Below are 10,135 nucleotides of genomic sequence, written 5' to 3' on the forward strand. Positions count from 1 at the left end.
AAAAAGCTCCTGGCTTTAGATAAGCTCAGCTCCAGACAGCCAGTGCAGCCACTTGGAGAGCGAACCAGTAGACAGAAGGTCTTTGTCTCTTCTTCTTTCTGTGAATGTGTCTTTTCAATAAAAATAAATCTTTTAAAAAGTTTTTGAAAGATTTATTTATTTTTATTGGAAAGTCAGATATACAGAGAGGAAAAGAGATGGAGAGGAAGATCCTCTGTCCGTTGATTCACTTCCTAAGCGGCCACAATGGCTGGAGCTGAGCCAATCCAAAGCCAGGAGTCAGGAACTTCTTCCAGGTGTCCCACGCCGGTGCAGGGCCCCAAAGCTTTGGGCCGTCCTTGACTGCCTTCCCAGGCCACAAGCAGGGAGCTGCCTGGGAGGCGGGGCGGCCGGGACTAGAACCAGTGCCCATATGGGATCCTGGCACATGCAAGGCAAGGACTTTAGCTGCTAGGCTACCACGCCCAGTCCAAAAGTTAACTCTTAATTGCACAGATGACACAACCGACATTTTGTTGTAAGAAATGGAAACGTTGGTTTGGGGAGGGGTGGGGAGAATCCCAGTACCTATGAAACTATGTCACATAATACAATGTAATTAAAAAAAAGAAAGAAAGAAAGAAATGGAAACCTTACCAAGAAAGCTGGCATCCCTTTTGCCACCCCTGAAAGGTTGTCAGGAGGTGGTATATGTTCTTGGGTGCGTTTTTGGCAGAAGGCACATGGTTCATGCTGAGTCACTTCATCTGCCCCACCTGTCACGTATTAGTTTGTTCTAGCACATTCCGCAACAAGCTGTATGCAATTGGTGCACTTAAAAAATAATGGATCACGGTTTTACTCTGGATGAGCACAGAGACCTGCTGTGGGTTATACCCAGAACAAAGCTGCGATCTTCCTTCACTTAAATGTTCATTCATTTGTATCATTTCAGCTTGGGAAAAAGGTAAAATGGCAGGAGGTACAGAAATTTTCAAGAATAACATTGTAACACTTTCTTCTTACAGGGAAATCTTCAAGAATACCGTTGAAACACTTTCCTCTTAGTGTGTATGTTAAATATGTTGGAGGCATTTTGATGTTAGTTATGATGAAGTAACCACTGACACTAATTCTCACTGGGTCAGGTAACTGTCCTTTGTTTTATTCTAACACCTCTGAGGAATGAGAAATTTTTAAGTAAACTGTAATATGAAAAGCAGGTCTTGTGCAGGCTTCCTTTGGCATGAAGCAGGTGCAAGGTGGCATGAGTTAAAGGGCTACAGCCAAGGTGAAGCCTTGCGTCACAGCAGTTGTGCTCTGAGTCGGTCATTCGTTCATCCAAGGTTGTGGGCTCTGGATTGACCGTCTGTCGCGGAGCCCGCAGGGGCTGGCTAGGAGTGAGTGCACTGGTATGCAAGGGGTATAAACACATTTATCAGGTGTCGAATATTCGTCCTGCACTATCATGCTGGGGTCCCTGACTCGTGCCCTTCCTTGGCTGGAACTGCAGAGCAGCTGGGGAACCTTTAGGGTGTGTGACATTGGCCGGCCGCTGCCGTGGGCACCAGCAGGCACACACTAGTGGGACGGCCTTGGGAAGACCAGGAAGGGCTGGTACTCTAGCGTATCTCCATCCTTGGCCTGTGGAGCCAGCCCAGCAGCTTCCTGGGAAGGGCGTTGGTGGCTGATGGCTTATCTGAGGTAGTCTGGCCCTTCCTTGGCTTGGGCTAGCCTGGAGCAGGACCAGGCTGACAACGGGATGTCTGAGGACAAGTGTGGCCCCTGGCTCCTCGTTGGGCCCCTGAGTCAGTTCCAGCCTCGCTCACAGCCTGCCTCACTGTCCTGATCCACTCGGGGAAGCTGGGAGAGCCTCGGCAGCTTACTCATCCCAGCTTCTCCTGTGCATGAAGTGGTTGGGGTAATAAGACAGTGTGCTTCCCAGTATTTACTTCCAGGGCAACAGAGTGACCTGGGGAAGGGAGCGGATTGGCTGTCCACAGCAGGGCCTTCTAGTTCCTGATTTGCCACCGTGCAGCACCAAGGGATGTGACAGCAGGAGGCCTAGGGCACTGATAGCCGTACTGAACAGCCGCATTTACTCTGGAATATCCACCCCTGAATGCCTTAATGTGAGAGAAAGGGACTCACCTCCGTTTAAGTGATTATCATGTTGGGTCTGTGCTGTGAGTGGCTGAATGCAGTCAGTGTTTGCCGATGAGCATGTGGGCCGTAGGAGTGGGCGTCAGTGACAGGTGGAGCAGGCTCCTGGGAAAAGGTCTCTGATGATTGAGCTGCCTGGCATTTACAGCATTGTGGTTGGCTTTCAAAATCAGGTGTTCGAAAGAGAGTGAGCTCTCAGCTACTGGGTTGCTCCCCCAAATGCCTGCAGCAGCTGGGACTGGGCCAGGCTGAAGCCGGGAGCCCAGACCCCAGTTTGGTTCTCTTTTGTGGGTGGTAAGGTCCCAGGTACTTGAGCCATCACTACTTCCTCTCAAGGTGTGTGTGAGCTGGAAGCTGGAAGCAGAACTGAGACCCAACCCCCAGGCACTCTTGACATTGGTGTGCTACACACTGTGTTACATACTCGCTCCAGCATTGTAACCCTGAATGAATGGGATTTGGGGTGAGCCCAAGCCCAGAAAGTGAACTAGGTGATATCCAGAGATGCCAACAGGCTGAGAGGCCTATCAGCTGGAACCCTCCCATAGATTCAGGGTTGAGCTGTGTTGTGTCAAACCACAGCTCAGCTGGGAGCCTGCAGGACCATTGACCCCCAGGAGTCAAGGGCATGACAAGCAGATGTAGTTCCATGCTAGACACAGATTGTCCACAGCCAACGTAGTCACGGCTCCTTGCTCCCAGGACAGGTGGGCCACATGTGAGAGGTGGGGACAGACCTGGCACCGGGAAGGGACTGCAGGATACCAGAGAAACAGCTCAAGGATCTGGACTGGGGGCGGGGATTGTGCGGGGTCAGGGGGATTATAATACAAAGTCTCCAGAGGCCAGGCCTAGGGACCCTTGCAGGACTTTCTGGTGGGAAGAACAGTCCCTGGAGAGGGGCCTGGAGCCTGTGTGTTAGGCCCACATCGTGGCGGGGGTGTCTGGCTGGCCCCTATTGAGGAGCTGAGTCATCCCCATGTGTCCCAGAGGTCAGGCAGCAGACAGGAGCTACTGCCCCAGGGCTATGGGCACCCCAGGGCGTCGTGGGCGAGGGGGTTGGAAGAGCGCAGAGGGAGGTTGCCCAGGTGCACCTGGCAGTGCTCTCAGCTCCCAGAGCTGGGCAAGTGCTCCACACTGGGAGCCAAGGCCACCATGCCTTGCCCATGTGGCATCTGGGTGAGCCTGGCCCTGGGAGGGAGATGGTGGTACCCATGGTTACATTCCACTTGCACAGGTGAGGAACAGGATGTGTGGGGCAGGTGGTCTCCATCCCACCACGCCTTTTGCCACTTGCCTGTGCTTTGCTCCCCATCATTGAGTCAAGCGAGGAGGGAGGAGGCCCCAGGCTGAGCCCCTATGTGCTCATTCCCATGTGGCCCTCTCTGGGGGTACACAGGCACTGCCCTGGCCCGCCCACCCTGGCGTGCACCCCACTGCTGCCCACAGCCATGACTCTGGTTTTCCACTTTTGTGCTTTGTCCCTGGGTGGGCAGCCCAGTGTCCCCTGGGTACAGGCTGAGAGCTCTGGTGCCCGCTTCAGGCCAGGCCTCTGCCCAGCACCTCCCTCTCCTCCAGGTTCCTGGGGGTGGGCTGTGGGAGCGTGGGAGGGGCCAAAGGGTAGTGTGGTATTCTCATTACCAGCCAGGGTCCCTGGCCACTGTGACTGCCTTCACACCTCCTGGCTGCCTGTTGACACTGAGCTGCCTCCCTCTGGGTGGAAGGTGTCGACTTGGGAACCCGGGTGTGTAGGGGCCTCCAAAACAGCCCAGCAACAGGTCCCCTCCAGAGCCCCAGCAAGCCCTGGTGGGTAGAGGCGGGCGCTGCTGCAGGTCCCAGCCCCGGGGGGCCCAAGTCAGGCATGCAAGAGGGGGGCATCTAGAGAAAGCCCCTTGCTTCAGTCAGTGTGGAGCTGGGGCCAGGTCTGGGAGGAGCAGGTTGAAGTGGGGGAGGGGAAGATGGTGGAGAAACAGATGGGAGTGGGCTGGGGGTAGGGACACCCGGGAGGGAGGCACGTGCAGCCTTGGGCGCTCTCAAGGCAGGAGGGGTCTGAGAGATGGGTTGGGGGGCGGGGACCAAGTCGCTTACAACAGGGACAGGACTGGCTGGAGCCAGGTGCCAGTGCGCAGAATGCCAGGAGAGGTACCAAGGTTGTGGCCACTGGTGGTAGTGTCACAAGCTGGGCCTGAGGCCAGAGGCCGACCCTCTGCCCACCTTGTGGAGGAGGCACTTGGGCTGCAGCAGGGCCTGCTAGGAGCCGCTGGGGCCTGGGGCCAGCAGTGCTGGACTTGGTACCCTGCCCGGGCCTAGGTCTCCTCATCTGTGAAATGGGCACCCAGGGATTGTACAAGTCTTGCCTGGCTGCCCTGCTGGATTGATATGGGCCCCTGAGTCCCTGCAGCTTAGGGCAGGGTGGAGGGAAGAGGGAGAGGTGTCCCTCCTTTGCCACAGGTGAGGGAGAGGGACCAGCCTCCCAGGTCTTACCTGCAGAGCCACCCCACTGGCTAGATGTGCACAAGATGGGAAGGGGCCTTCACTTACCTCTTTTCTTTTTCTTTTCTTTTCTCTTCTTTCCTTTTCTTAAGATTTACTTATTTGAAAGACAGAGTCGTAGAGATAGAGAAGAAGAGGGATTTTCCACCTGCTGGTTCACTCCCCAGAGTGAATCCCCTGGCCTCAATGCCAGGGCCTGGACCACGCCAAAACCAGGAGCCTCTTCCAGGTCTCCCACGTGGATACAGGGGCCCAAGCACTTGAGTCCTCCTCCACTGCTTTCCCAGGCCATAAACAAGGAGCTAGATAGGAATCTGGGCAATTCGTTGGCATTCATAAGGGATGACAGTGCTGCAGGCTGTGGCTTACCCAACTTTGCAACAATGCTGAACCCAATGTTTGCATTTTTAAAAGGTGGGGGCCCAGTGTAATAGCCTAGCAGCTAAAGTCCTTGTCTTGCACACACTGGGATCGCATATGGGCGCTGGTTCTAATCCTGGCAGCCCCACTTCCATTCAGCTCCCTGCTTGTGGCCTGGAAAAGCAGTAGAGGATTGCCCAAGGCCTTGGGATCCTGCACCCGCAAGGGAGACATGGAAGAAACTCCTGGCTCCTGACGTTGGCTCAGCTCCAGCCACTGTGGCCATTTGGAGAGAGTGAACCAGCAGAAGGAAGATCTTTGTCTCTGACTCTCCTTTCTATATATCTGCCTTTCCAATAAAAATAAATAAAATATTTTAAAAAAACACACACACACACAACTAGGTAGACCAGAAGCATGGATAGCTGGTACTGTGGCATGAGATGTGAGGGTCCCAAACGGCTTAACCCAGTATGCCTCAATGCCTATCCTTTTTTCTTTTCTTTTCTTTTCTTCTCTTTTCTTTTCTTTTCTTTTCTTTCCTCTTCTTTTCTTTTTCTTTTCTCTCTCTCTCTTTTTGTTTCTTTTTATTGGAAAGGCAGATTTACAGAGAGAAGGAGAAACAGAGAGGAAGATCTTCCACCTGTTGATTCACTCCCCAAGCAGCCGCAATGGCTGGAGCTGCACCAGTCTGAAGCCAAGAGCCAGGAGCTTCTTCCGAGTCTCCCAAGTGGATGCAGGGTCCCAAGGCTTTGGGCCATCCTCGACTGCTTTCCCAGGCCACAAGCAGGGGACAAGAATGGGAAGTGGAACATGAACCTGCACCTACATGGGATGTTGTCACTTGAAGGGGAAGATTAGCCAATTGAGTCATTCTGTCAATTGACCATCATTTCTTTATTTTTTTCTTCTTTTTAATTTTATTTTTGATGATGTTTACATAGTTGAGACAGATGCATGAGCACTGAGTAGAGTGGGAAGGGTTAAGCCATATGGGAAAGTGAATAAGGTGATTTGTTTCCAATTTTCTTTTTCCTGTATCTTGGGGAGGAGGGAGAGAAGGGGAGGGGCCACACCCAGCCTGCTAACCTCATCAGTACCCAGGGATGGGGGACAGCCACCTGATGTCATCCCAGGGTCCCCAATGTGGAGCACACTCTAATGGTACTGCTCAAGTGGTTTCGATGGTTCTGAGATGCTGCTGGTTTTGTTGCTCCAAGGAATAGGAAATCCTCCCAATGTCCATTGGCTGACATAGTCTGCCTTAGAGTCTCCATTCGGTCAGACACCTGGCTGAGAGAGTTGTCCAGTTTATCCTGTTCCCCTTCCTCTGCTGTAGTACTAGATGTTCCCTGCAGGCCCCAGTGGGCTGCTATATCCTGCATGTGCGTCTGGGCATGCCGTCCACTGCACCAGCAACTGAGGAGGCCCAGCTGTGACCACATGCACTGCACGGTCAGACCACAGATCCTACGATTCCCCCTGTGGTTGGAGTTCTGAATCTAGTGGTTCAGTGTGGTGTAGGGAGGAAGAAGGTCACCAGAGGTGACCCCAGACCTGACTTCTATGTGTGCAACCAGTATGGGGTCCAGCTCAGCCTATATGCACATTGGTAGTTGCAGTTGCTGGGTTGGTTCTGTCTCCAGTTCTCTCTCCTACACAAACCAGTGGGTGCTGTGGCCCAGCCCAATCCTGCCCACCCCACACTCAGTCCTCACGTACACCAGCGGGAACTTCAGCCCAGTCGGGGAGGTCCCTAATAACCCCCACCAGGCCCATCCCCAGCCCTGGTTCCTGTGCTTGCCAGTATGTGCAGCAGACTAGCCTGGACTGTTCTGTATCCTATTTTATACACCAGTGGGTGCTGCAGCCTAGCTCAGCCCAACTGACCCCACTATCCAACCACACTTATGCTGGAGAGTGCCACCGCCTATCTAGCCAGATCCACCTCCAGGCCTGGTTCTCATGCTCACCAATTGGAGCTACAGCCCATCAGAGGGGTCCACAGTTTCCCTAACCCTAACTACTCCCAGCCCTATCAATGTAGTTCTGCAGTCTAGTTTGACAGGACTTCTCCGATTCTCAGCATTTGCCAGCTGATGCTGCAGCAAAGCCCATCCAGCCCACACTTACTCTGGCTTGCACCAGTCAACATGGTCGCTTAGCTCATCCTGGCTCTCCCTCTAACCCAGCTCAGATACAGACCAACAGGTGTTGTAATGCTGCCTAGCCTGGTCTGCCTCTGGTTCCAGTTCTCATGCTTACCAGCAGGAGCAGTGATCCAGCAGGGAAGCCCCTGCAGCTCCCATACGGGGCTTGTCCCCTATCCCCAGTCTGTGCTGCTGGGTGTTTGGCCCAGTCTGGCATGGTCCGCCCCACCTTGGCATTTGCTGGCAGGTGCTGTAGTCCAACCCAGACTGGCCTGACCCTTGTTCTAGCTTATGCTGGTGGGTGCTGCAGCCTGGCCCAACCCAGCCAGCCCCCAATCCCAGCTCTAATGTGAACTGTCTGCTGTTGCAGCCCAGCCTGACCTGTCCTGCACCCCGTCCTGATTCTCACATCTGCTGGTAGATGTTATGAACTGGCCCAGTCTGGCCTGCCCCGAGACCTGACCCAAACATATGCTGGTGGGTATTGTACCCTGACCTGGTCATGGCTGCTCCCAGTCTTGATTCTTGTACTCACCTGCAGGGACTGTGTCCTAACAGAGGATTTCCCCAAGTTTCTTTAACAGGTCTCCTCCCAATGGCAGATCTCACACACACTGGTGGGTCCTTGGCCCAGCTTGATTTGGCCTACTTGGTAGGAATAGTAGCCTTGCCCCACTGGCCAACTCCCATTCTGGCCCTTACTATTGGGTGCTACAGCCTCGCCCTGCCTGACCCACCCCCCAGACCCAGCACTCACATGGTTCGCTGGGTGCCAAGACCCATCTCAGCCCATCCTACACCCACCCTGGCTCTTGTCAGCATCTGTGGGTGCTGGAGCCCAGCTCAGTCTGTCACACCCGAGACCCAGTCCATACCCCTGCCAAAATACACTGCAGCCGTGTGCAGCCCAGTTCACCACCCCATTTCCAGCTCTCACACTTACCGGTAGGAACCACAACTCAGCTGGGGATCCCCCTTAGCTCCCTGATCAGACTTGCTCCCAGTCACAGATCTTTCTCGGGACAACGGTTGCTCTGATCCAGCTTGGCATAGCCCAAACCCCATCTTGGCTTTTGCTGTCGGATGCTGGAGCCTGGCCTGGCCTGGCCCACTCCCAGTCCCAACTCTCACTGGTGAGTGTTACAACCCAGCCCTGCCCAGTCAGTCTGCCCCCATCCCTGACTTTTATGCAAACTGGTAGATATGATAGCCTAACTCAGCATGGCCACTCCATCCTGGCTCCCGCACATGCCAGTGTGCTAAGGTTTGGACCTGCCCTGCCCGGTCTGCCCTCCATAGAACCAGCCCACACACTTGCTGACAAGGGAACAGTTTTGCCTTGCCTAACCAACACCTAGCGCTGACTCACATGCTCATCAGTGAGAGCCACAGCCCACCAGGTGAGTTCCCCAAGCTCCCCGACCAGCCCCACTCCCAGATGCGGATCTCACGTGTGCCAGTGGGTACTAGATCCTTACACAACATAATCTGCCTCCTCTGTCTTGGCCTTTGTGTGAGCTGGTATGTGTTGTGACCCAGCTCGCCCCACAACCCTATTCATGGGTGTGCCTACGGGTGCTGCAGCCTGGACTAACCAGACCTGTTCCTAACCCCCACACTCATAAGTGTTGGGGGGGATTCCATGGTCATGCCTAGCTCCCTAGTCCCATAGGGGTGAGCCCACATATGCCCCACAGAATCTGCCCCCAGACCTGATTCTCTCATATGCCAGTTAGTGTCATGGCCCAGCCAATTCTTACCTGTTCCCTGTTCTGACACTCACTGGTAGGTACTGTGATCTAACCCCGCCAGGTAAGCCCCCAGCCCTAATTTCAATGTGTGCCAATGAGTGGCAATCAGTGGTAGTCAATGCAAACTAGCCCAAACAAGTCTTCCATGTGGGCATATGCATTGGTCTGACCCAGAAAGGTCCTCCAGCTTCCCTCCTCCAAACCGCTCAGTCTCAGCCCCCTTGCTTACCTGCAAGTACAGTGACCCTGTTGGCAGAAGTTCCCTAAAGTCATTCCTCACCTGAATCATACTCCCTCAGTAGTCCCTCTCCCCAAACATCTAATACATACCCCCTTTCCTGATCAATCCACAGTCCCCGCACCAGTGGGTGCATGGTTTACCCAGCCTGGTCTTCTGGCAGGGTGGCATGCTGGCCTGGAGCCCTGCTCACTCACCCAGGATCCCAGAGCCAGTCCTCTGGCACATGTGTTGGCCTAGGACGCTATCCCTCTGCCCAGTCGGGTCTCGACCGTGTTAACGAGCCCATAAGCACAGTGTATCAGCACACTAGGCAAGCATGCCAGACTAATGCCCTAACAATCTCCCCACTGCCTGCCTGAGACCCAGACATTCATGGGTTTTCCCAGGTCCGCTCTGTTCTGCCAGCCCCTAGGCTGAGTCCCCAGGACCCCCGAGATGCCTAGATGCCACCATGGCGGAAGCAACGGGCTCATCATTTCTTTTTAAAAACTAGTTACCAGAGACCAGCTGACTCGAGGGCTTGCAAAGGATGTGTGGATCAGCGAGACAAGAAGAAGAGACCGGGACCACTATGGCATGATGCTCATAACGGACAACTCAGAAAAGCTGCCTTGTTTGTTTATACAGAAATCATAAGCTTTTGCGCAACATGGAATTGTTTCATTTTTACTTCATTATAAAAGAATGATCACAAAAATAATCCCAAAAAACATTATTATTTTACTTCAGGGAAAATATTTTCAGCAAGCTATTACTGAGTCAAACCTGCAGTGGCTTGGCTGAAGCCAGGAACTCCACGGTTGCCAGCACATGCAGTTACTAAACACAAACTGACTAATATTACTTAAAATATCAAGAGTACAGAATTAAAAGAAAAGCTCACAAATGAATCTGTAAAAGCATGCAACATAGATTCTTTATTAAATCTTATAATCAACCATGCATTAATTACCACCACCTTCACCTAGTACTGATTCAATTGTTTTTTGTTCTTTTGT

This window comes from Ochotona princeps, chromosome 6 (genome assembly GCF_030435755.1).
Source record: "Ochotona princeps isolate mOchPri1 chromosome 6, mOchPri1.hap1, whole genome shotgun sequence".
NCBI lineage: Eukaryota > Metazoa > Chordata > Mammalia > Lagomorpha > Ochotonidae > Ochotona > Ochotona princeps.